Source organism: Eumetopias jubatus, unplaced genomic scaffold (genome assembly GCF_037043125.1).
Source record: "Eumetopias jubatus isolate StellerSeaLion01/CBP00866 unplaced genomic scaffold, mEumJub1_p1.0 scaffold_6, whole genome shotgun sequence".
Classification (NCBI taxonomy): domain Eukaryota; kingdom Metazoa; phylum Chordata; class Mammalia; order Carnivora; family Otariidae; genus Eumetopias; species Eumetopias jubatus.
The window spans coordinates 23,155,575-23,166,159 of record NW_028274812.1 but is presented as its reverse complement, the minus strand read 5'-3'; the positions used below and the strand labels follow the sequence as shown (position 1 = coordinate 23,166,159).

General features: G+C 37.9%; 1 pseudogene; it reads right to left on the bottom strand.

Moving 5' to 3' along the window:
- Positions 1-9,894: 9,894 nt before the first annotated feature.
- LOC114222759 (small ribosomal subunit protein uS11 pseudogene) lies at positions 9,895-10,317 on the bottom strand (annotated as a pseudogene).
- Positions 10,318-10,585: the final 268 nt, after the last annotated feature.

Genomic DNA, 10,585 nt, shown 5'->3' with positions numbered 1-10,585 from the left:
TTTCTGACAAGAAAACCGCTGTAATTCTTGTTTGTTTCTCTATTAATAATGTTTCATTTTATTTTTAGTTGCTTTAAATTATTTTTTAGCACTAGTTTCAACAATGGGATTATGATGTGATTCAGTGTGGTTTTCTTTTAAGTTTATCATGTTTGCGGTTCACTGAGCTTCTTGATCTATGGTTTTAGATATACAAGTATATGTAATTATAATACAATTATATATATAATTTGTATATAATATATGAGATATATATAGATATTTGGGACATTTTGGCCATGATTTTTTCAGATATTTTTCTCTTCCTCTTCAGAGTTCAAGTCCATGTCTATGCATCGCTTGCTACTGTTAAGTAGCTCTTGGAGCTTTGTTGTTCTTCTTCTTCTTGTCCCACCTCCTTCCTCCTCCCCTTTCTTGTCTTTCACTTTCTTCTTTTCCTTTTTTAGTTTTTTTCTCTGTGGTTCATTTATTAGAAACTATTTCTGTGTCTTCAAGTTCACTGACATTTTCTTCTTCGGTTGACTGCTGTTAACACCACCTAGTATATTTTTCATTTCAGATATTATATTTCTCATCTCTGGGATTTCTGCTCATTATCTTCATGTTTTCCCTTAGCTTCTGATGAATATCAAACATATTTATAATAGCAATTTTAATGTTTTTGCCAATTTGAACATCTCAGTCATTTGGAGGTAAATTTTTATTGACTGACTCTTTTCATAGACATGGGTTATATTGCACTACTTCTTTGTATGGTTAGTCGTTTCTGATTTGATGCCGGACTTTGAGGTTTTTAGGTTGTCAGTGCTGTATTTTGTTGTATTCCTGTAACTATTGTTAGAACTTGTTCTGGCATGCACTTGGAATTAATTTCATTCATCACGCTATTTGGATTAAGTTTTGTTGGTATAGAGCAAGAACAATTTTTTGTCTAGTGCAAATTTATCCACACTACGAAGATGATATCTTTCTGAGAATTCTATCCAATGTCCCATGTGTTATGAAGTCCTTCTCCCTTGTCTGGTGGACACACAAATTATTCCTAGCCCCATTTGAGCTCTAGGAATTCTTCAGCCCACTACTTTCCAGTAGTCCTGTCTTTGGTCTCAAGTATTTTCTTCCAAAGCACGTACAAAACAGCACTCTGCTTCAGCCTCTCCAAATCTTTGGAACTCAGTTTCCTCTTTTCCAGTATTTTGCCATGAAAATTTTGGCTGCCTTGGCCTCCTTGAATTATATATTTTTTTCTCTTCAATTTAATGAGACTCATAGCCCCTGTTGGAGTCCCCCTTCCTATGCTGCAGCCTAGAAATTTCCTTCAAGCATTAGGCCAGTTCATTTGTAGGTCTAATTTTGTTTCCTTTTCACAGGAGTATATCTCAGGATATATGTATATCCCAGCTTTCTAGTTATTTAAGATAAGAAGGTAAATTAGGTGTCTGTTACTCTATCATTGATGAAAAGAAAAGTCCTCTTTACCTTCTTGTCAAGTTCTCGTCAGTATTTGATTATCTTTTTGCTTTCTAACACAAGTGGATGTTCTATGCTCATCTTGTGTTTTTCCAGTCCTGAACTCAGAATCAGCCATGTCTTCAAGGAGCTCCAAACCTTTAGTAGACAATAGTATTTAGAAAATGAAATATGGGTGCTACATTTGCTTATTTATACTATGGTGTCATTTGATCTGTAACTTTTTAAATCATTATGTCACACTGATATCTTGAATTCAAGCCCAACAGTATTCTCCTCACCTCCCCTCATGTCATATATCTCTCTCTTTTTTAGTACAGCTAGAACCCTAGTTCCCAAAACATCAATGTATTTAGTCATTTGCTCCATACACATAGAAATAATTTCATAATTATTCTACCAACACGACTAACTTAATAACAAACTTATTAAGTAAAATTTAGGATTTTTTTGCAATTATTCTTGTCTTTAAAATACCTCCCATACAAGATATACAACCAGAGTACTGCGTTCAAAATTATTTAAATTAATTTTTTCTACATGATTTTGCTATAAATTTGATATATAGTTAAGTTTATTTTCCTGTTGTTTTTATTTAATTTTAGGATTTGCTCTTACTTCACCATTTTTAATTAAATTTTATTTTTTGATCATGTATAATATTTACATAGTATAAAGATCAAAACCAACAGAGAAATCTCACTCCTCTTCCAGTCCCCTCTGCTTCATTCTCATGAACCTTGGAATTAACCATTATAATTATTGGTTAATTTTTTTTTATAAATGAGCAAGTACACATATACGAGAGAATGTATATATTCTTATTTCACTACTCTTTTCTCTTTTGGCATGTATAAAAGAAAAATCACTATATATGCTCTTTTTTTTTCACTTAACAAAGGCACACTATATAAAAGATGTCTCATAGACCTCAACTGTAGATATCAAACAGAGCCTTAAGATTTCTTCCTGATAAGTTTCCCTACCAAATATCACATAATTTTACCCTGCCAGTTATCAAACAATATTTAATTTCGGTTTTGTTAAAGTCAATTTCTCTTGAAGTTTCCTGTATATAACTTTAAGACAAAACTGATGCTCTCCAAAGCACAGTTTTAAAAGACAGACTTCTCTTTATCCTGAAAAATTGGAATCACATTATCCTCTTATCATTGACCCCATTTTTCAAAACTCAATTCTCTCCAAGTATGACCTTTCAGAACTCTGCAAATTAACCACAGCTTGGTTAATTTGAGGAGGTCCGTGAATGAAATTGTCCCAATTCAGATTCAACTTCCCTGTCTTCTTCTAAACATCTGTCTGAAGGCCAGGGACAGTTTGAATTCTATATTTGTTCTACAAGCAGGTTTCTGTAGGTCCCAACCTGAAATTGTGGGCAAGGAAGAGTTTCTGTTACTTGATCAATTAAAGTGACCTTAATATAAAACGCACAAATAAATAAAAAGTGTATTTTCTGAAGAACTAACATTGAATAAATGTTGCTAGCATTATACTATAAGAGTAGCTGATACTGATAAATTTAATAGACTGCCTCAGAGCACTTTAGTGCTATGAAATTTTCATTCTTTCAGTAGTACAATGCTACCAAGTGGAAGGTCCAGGCTGGGGCTGAGCAATTGCACACCTGAATAAATCAGAGCTTTTGCCCTCAAAGGTCTTACTGACAATTGAGGAGACAAGTATATTCACAGATATTATTCAAGTAAGATGTACTGCATATTATCACGAGAAGAGCTGTAAGTAAAAGACAATGAGAGTTTCATGACAAGGACATTAATTCTAATGGTGGAATTTGATAAACTTCTTGGAGAACATAAGATTGAATCTCAATCTTGGAAGGCTGAGCAGGATTTTGACAGCAATGAGTGACAATTGGTTTTGACTTGTGATCAAATGGCCTATTTGAGGCTATTGTAAGACGCAAGACACAAGACAGTTTTAATTAAGACAATTCCAGTGAGAGTGAGAGGACAGAGAGATTCAAAGGGCAAATGTCCAAAAACAGGAAGATCTAGCAAAATGTCATTGATGACCATCAATGCACATTACAGCAAAGAACCTAAAATAAAGATATAATACCTTGGAGTGCTGAGAAAACAAAGTGAGTTTTCTGATGGATTTATTTTACTTTCCCCACAGGATTATCATGAATATCAAGAAAAGTGAATGTGAAAAATATTTTGTTTGTTGTGTGGTGTTCTTGTTATTTCTATTAACAAAAAGAGCAATTATAATATGGCTATTTAAAGGTTTCTCTTTTTTTCCTGGTGATAAGCCTGGAAATGAAATGAAAACAAAGGTTGAAATGAGTTTTGCTGTAGAAAATAATTCTACCACAAGTTTCAAGTAGACCAACTGTAGCTGCTGAAATTGAACATATTGGGTTCTGCTGTGGAAGAGAAAGGGCCTCCAAACTCACTTTTAGCAGGAAAATGAAGTTTTTTTCTTGATGAGAAGGAATCTGTTGAATTCAATGCAACAGTTCCATTTTTCCTAAAAGTGCAGGATGGGTGGTTGTAATGCAGTGTTTTCATGAATCTTTATTTCCTTCTTTCATAGGGAGGCAAGTGAAGACTAGTTGTGAAGAGTCCCATTCTATGACCACCTCCCTTATGGTCTCAGAGGGACAAATTCAGGCCATAAACTCCCAAAAGAATGTATCATAATCACCATCATCATTGCCATAGATTGAATGTTTGTGTCCCCCCCCAACCCCAGAACACCACTACCAAATTCATATGTTAAAACCCAACCCCCAGTGTGATATATTTGGAGGCAGAGTCTTTGGGAGGTGATTAGGTCATGAGGGTGGAGTCCTCAAGAATGGAGTCAGTGCCCTCATGAATGGGACCCCCAGGATCTCCCTTGCCCCTTTTGCCATGTGAGGAAGCAGTGGAAAGACAGCCAACTATGCACCAGGAAGCAGACTCTCACCAGACACCAAATCTGTCCACACCATGATCTTAGACTTCTCCGTGTCCAGAACTATGAGAAATAAATGTGTGTTGCTTAAGCCACCCAGTCTATAGTATTTTGTTATAACATCCTGAACAGACTAAGACAATCGCCCACACAACATTTTAATGATTATCTGGTTTCACGTGACAATGTGAACTGAGAGAGTGACTACTGGTACAGACAACCATAGGCACAGACATTATAAATACAGCTGAACAACATAGGCAGTGCAGTATATGTTTCTTATAAGCAGGGAAGGTAATAATACTTAATATTCATTGGGTGCATGTTACACACTCAAACACTATTGTAACAGATTCTCATATTTTGTCTGATTTAATTTCAAAATCAAATAACCATCTGAGGCAAGTCTCATTCTTAACCTCCCTTTACTGATGAGAAAACTGAGGCAGAGAGGATTAAATATTCTCAAATATTCTTTTTGCCCTAGATTACACAGGACTTTAACTCAGGCCTTAGGGCTTCAGAGTTCCCCTTTTTAACCATGGCTTATTGTCTCCAACACTGTGTTTTAAGGATTGAAAATAGGAAGGATTTATAACTACATCAGAGAGCCCCATCTGTAGATATGGGTTAAAGAGATAATGTCAGCTTCCTGGATCAGAAGAGAGAGAAGAGAGCAAATAAGACAGGCCTGGGTTTGAATTAGAGTTCTATGCTTACTAGCATTGTAACTTTAGGGAGCTACTTAGCCTCTGCATATCTGTTTCTTCATCTATAAACTGAGAATAAAAATCACGCATACAGCAAGGGCTTGCAGTGAGGTTTAAAGAGTGAATATATGTGAAGAAACTATGGGTAGTGGTTGGCACATAGAATATATTAAAATTACTATTACTATTATTATAGGTAAGAATTCAGCTACCAGGCAGCTCCTCAAAGGACAGAGCTTTATGTTCTTGTACTTGGTTGTTTGTTCACAGGTACCAGAACATTTTCTCCTTGGTTAGGGAAAGATTTGAATATAGGAAAGATTGAGGAATTGAAGGCTCATTCCAGCTGAGACCCAAGCTCTCCACCATTGGCTCTCCATTCATGACCTTGAAGTATACCTCTGATGTGGTTTCCTTCCTTCCCAGGACTCCAGTCTGGCTTCTGGCTTTTATGGAGTAGATTCTCTGGAAGTTAGGCTCATTCTCAGTGACTTCCTCCTACAACAACCACAGAGCTGCACAGCCACTCAGCCTCCTGGGTGCCCACCTCTCCTGGGGATACACAGAGACATTGTCTCACTGGGGACAGGTCCTGTTTTGAAGAGAAGCTCGGTCTCTTAGAAAATGGAAAGAAAGCTGAAAGAAAGTAAAAGTATTAAGACACAAGTGAGGGAGTTTATAATTTAGAACAGAAAAGGTCTTAACAGATCTGGCTCTAACTCCTCTCATAAAAGATGAGGACATTTAAAACTAGAAAAGGGATTTGCCAGACATCACTTAACCAGAGTTAGCAGAACTAGAATGGCCAGACTCCTGCTGGAAGGATTGATGTTTTCAAATTATGCACCTCAGGGCACCAGGGTTTCTCTGATGTTCTCCAGAGATTTCTAAGGGAGAAGAGAGGAGGGAGACTTCTAGACATTTCCTCAATGAGCGTACCTCCACAACAATATAGTTTACATTGGGGCTTCTAACTAAGACTGGTTTTGTAGGAAGGGCTCTAAGGCAAAAAGAATATTTGAGAACCACTGTCCTAGACCATTTGCATCTCAGACACTCATCATTGATTGAACAATTTCTAGAAAACAAACTTGAAAGTTTCACCAATTATGGAGCCTTTTGTTAAATATCCCAGGGGCCATTGAAGCCATACAATTATACTACAGGCCATCAGATAAATGTTGAAATAAATTATGAAAATGAAAGGGGGCATAAACCTCGGGATGTTTGTGTGTGACTTACATGTGTTTATGAATTTTATTATTTTGCAAATTACCAGTAAATAATTTGTCTGAATAAGACAAATATGGAAAGAGTAATAAAGAAAACCTCTGCAATATTTTTCAATTGCCTACTATGTGTGTCACAAAAGCTTTGCCTGTAGCTTCTCACACATATGTGCTATCAATATTGAAATGTACGTAGATGATTTGACCACTGATAAAATCCAATTGTATCTTCAAATGTTGAATTGATGTTATGATATTTTCAAATATTTCAGATATTTTCTCAGTCAACATTTCCCTATTATAGATCTAAGATTTTTTTAATCGTGACAAAGACACTCCTGTTTATGAAAGTTTAAGGGACTCTGGTTAAACTGCAAGACAGGAATGAGTTTTGAATAATAAATTCTGCTGTGCCATGAACATAGTGCATGGAAGTTTACTGAGCATTTCTAGGTTATTCCAGGTAATCACTTGTTTTGGTGAGCCTGGCCATACCCATTCTTTCTTTTATATATTACCACTCGAATTCCATAGTCCTCCATTCAGAAGGAGAGGGACCTGGGGAAGTGAGCTGGTTACATTATCTGGATATTAATAAAAATTAAAACCTTTTGAAAAGAGATGTAATATAACTTCTTTATTTCTCCCCAATACACGATCCTGTAACCATGCCGGGAGAAAAGCCCTTTACAGAAAAGTTAGCCCTTGCTTAAGATAAATGTTAATCATAAAAGACAAGTACAAAAAGAACAGATAACCTAGTCACTTGCCATAGTTAGCATTATCATGGAAGAGTGGGGCAGGCAGTATGATAAAACTAGAAGGAAGTGGGATTGCCCACTTAATGATTATTTGGTGACTGGAGGAAAATCAGCTGGGCTCAGTTATAATGAAAATCTAAGGGAACTGGGATATCACAATACAACCACCTCAGGAATATTGGGAACACTGGACAAGTAATATATCTTTGTGTATGTGTGTTTTCTTTTCTGTTCTTAATCTCTAAACACAGTGGGTGGTGAACATAAGGCCAGCTGGAGACTGGAGGGGCCTCCTCTCTGGAGTGAAGAGACAGCCCTGGAGTGAGAGGCAACTTGATAGCCAGGAAGGCAGAGTCAGTCACCAAAGGGTGAAGTGGTGACAGAATCCAAGAATGCATAGTCAGTTTAGTGGACGGGGATAGATGAACAGAAGGGAGAACCAGAAGCCCCAGATGACTAGAAAAATCATCTTTTTCTCCTGGTTCTCCACTCTTAAAACTTGAGCAGACACAACTCTGAAAGATGCCTCAAGGGCCAATCTGTCCCTAGTGTTTGCGTCACAAACAGCTTTTGCAGTATAAGCTATCTTTTGACACTGGGCTTTGAATGAATATCCTGCATGTCAGGGAAACACCCAACACCTTTGCAGCCAAGAGCAACAAATGTTCTGTTGCTCTTGAACTTCTTGAAATCATAACTGCTTAAGGTCGTTATCTTTCCAGATGACAGATATTCTTTTGTCAAGGTGGCCTTCTGCAGGCCAGGAAGAGGGATCTCACTGGGAACAGAATAGGCCAGCACCTTGAGCTTAGATTTTGCAGCCTCTAGACGTGTGAGAAATAAACATCTGTTGTTTTAAGTCGCTCTGTCTGTGATATTTGTTATAGCAACCCAAGCTGACTAATACATACGGTTACAGAGTAGTCAGGTACCCCTTGACAGCATGTTGCTATCTATGACATTCCTTTTATTTTCACAAATACACTGAAATTTTTTTGAGAATAGCCAGAGATATGTGAAGAGCTCTCAAAAGATTCCCTCAGATCTTGAAAATCCACCCTCTAAGCAGCATGGAGATTTGAGTGTGTGAGCTCATGACAGCTAATTTTTCTGGTTCAGAGAGTATATAAAAGGATCTTCAAGAACTAAACAGAAAAGAATTGTACCAAACTGGATTAACTGGGCTCCTCAAGTGAGGGCAAGCCCAGAACACCTGCCAACAGTTAAAGATTGTGACCTACAGTCATTGTAACAAATTGCATAAGACTGATTTGGCAGAATTCCAGGTAACACCTCACTGAGAATTGCTACCAGGAAATTGCTAACAAAATGCCAAGAAAAAGTGGCTGTGAGGCGCAAAATGCAGCCCCCTTTCTTCAGTATAAGAATTGTATTTTTTTATTCCCATATGTGTGTGATATTTTAGACTTAGAGGTTCAAATTTTGATCTGTTTAATAACATTCTCTTAAAATAAATGTTAAAACATCTTGGTCCATAAAGTTGTAAACATATCATCTCCTGGGGAGGGGCAATGAGGGGAGTATGCAGCAAACAAAGCTGTAATGGGAAAATGAGTATGAAATCACATTCCCACAGACGTTGCAGTTTTAAAACAATTGGCTTTAAGTTCTGTGTCGTTTCCTTTGCCTCAACTTCCTCCTCCTATCAGTCTAGCCCAATCAGGTTTCTCAAGTGACTGACGATCAAAATATCAGCATCTATTCCACACCTAAAGAATCTTCCTTTACATTTTCTGAGTGAGTACAATGTAGACTTTAACGTTTCTATAAGCAGAGGAGATCAACATCCATGCAGACAGTGTGGGGTTTGGTGACGCACAAGTATAGCATGAAACATCTTCAATAAATCATATTCACTGTGTTTCCTATTCCCATAATGCAGGAAGTGCTGGTTCCACAGGCCCCTGGGCTCTCAGAGATAAGGAAAGCTCTGCAGTGCTCAGAATTTTCAGATAGAGCTTTGGAATTTTGCATGAGATATGGAGTACGCAGTCCTAGACTGAACAGATAGGAAGCTGTTCCTCAGGTGTCATCACCCACTGGAACTGTCTGTCCAGACCTGGAAAACATGGATAGCTGAGATTCCTCTCTGGGTTTGAGATAGGCTGTTGTGTGTATGTTTAGATAAACTTATACCCAAGTGCCTATCCAGCCATTGCTGTGGAATTTCGTTCATGAGAGCAATGTCCATAGTAAAGGAAGCAGATCAAACTGTGTTTGGTAGGTATGCATATGAAAGTGGGCTTAGATTTGACATCCTGGGGTCTGGTTAAAGGATCAAATGAATCAGTAGATAAATTATTAACCGTTTTTCTTTATGTGACTTGAAACACATTCCCATCCTGAAGTAAGGTAGGATGTAAGCCATAAGGTAAAGCATGACAATGAGAGTTGTGAAGTCTGCATTCTGGAAGATTTTATTGGTTTGGAAGTTTCTGCGGGGATGGGGGGGGGCATGGGAGGGGGCGGGACAAAAGCGAATATCCACATTATAAAAAGATGACATGGGTAATCCCAAACAGGAAATAGTCAGAAACATTTAAATGCTTGTCTTATAATGCTCAATAGAAATAAAGCAGGAAATAAAAGTTAAATACATCATAAAGCGTGCATGATGGCTTCAGTGTAGAAATTGTGCGTCTGTTAACATGGCTAAGGGAAACATAAAGAAATGAAAGCAGTCATATTCTTTTTTTGTTCTTACACAAAGGCAACTTATTCACAGAAAACAGTAATTTGAGGAATCCTGTTCATAGACGGCTACCATAGTTGACCCCCTTTCCTGCATGTGCTATTGGAGGGGATGAGGTTGACATCCTCCATCTACCTGATCTTCATTCCTGAGTGGATGACCGGGCTCCAGGTCCAGGGATCTTGGTTCTATTTCCTCCTGTGGCCAGAGTTTGATGTGGAGGGCAGTGATGCCCAGCTCCTTGCATCTCTGGGCTATATCCTGGGCAGCCAACATGGCAGCATAGAGAGAGGACTCATCTTGGTCAACCTTCCAGTCACCCAGCAGATGGTTTCCTTACCAGAAAGATTGGTGACATGGACAAAAGTGTCATTGAAGGATGCAAAGATGTGGCAGCCACCAAACACATTTTCTCCTTCAGCTATGTGAGGTCCAAGGCTGATGACCTGTTCTTGCTTTTCCTTCCCCTTGCAAGATTCCATTTCTGTGCATCTTCTCCAGATTTGCCACCAGAAAGGGAAAGTAGTTATATTCTTGATGGACAGTGGGTCTTTTTGTTCCACCGTGATCGTGCTACATGCAGTGTATAACGATTGGAACAGTGGGCAACGTAATTCCTGCTTTCTTTGCAATTTCTTTGGAATGTACATTGAATGTGTTCTGATGTTAGGGAATTACTGAGAGATCTACTGCACAGCCTTGCACCTCTAGGCAACTGTACTGTATTGTACACTTAGATTTGTTAAGAAGGTAGGTAGA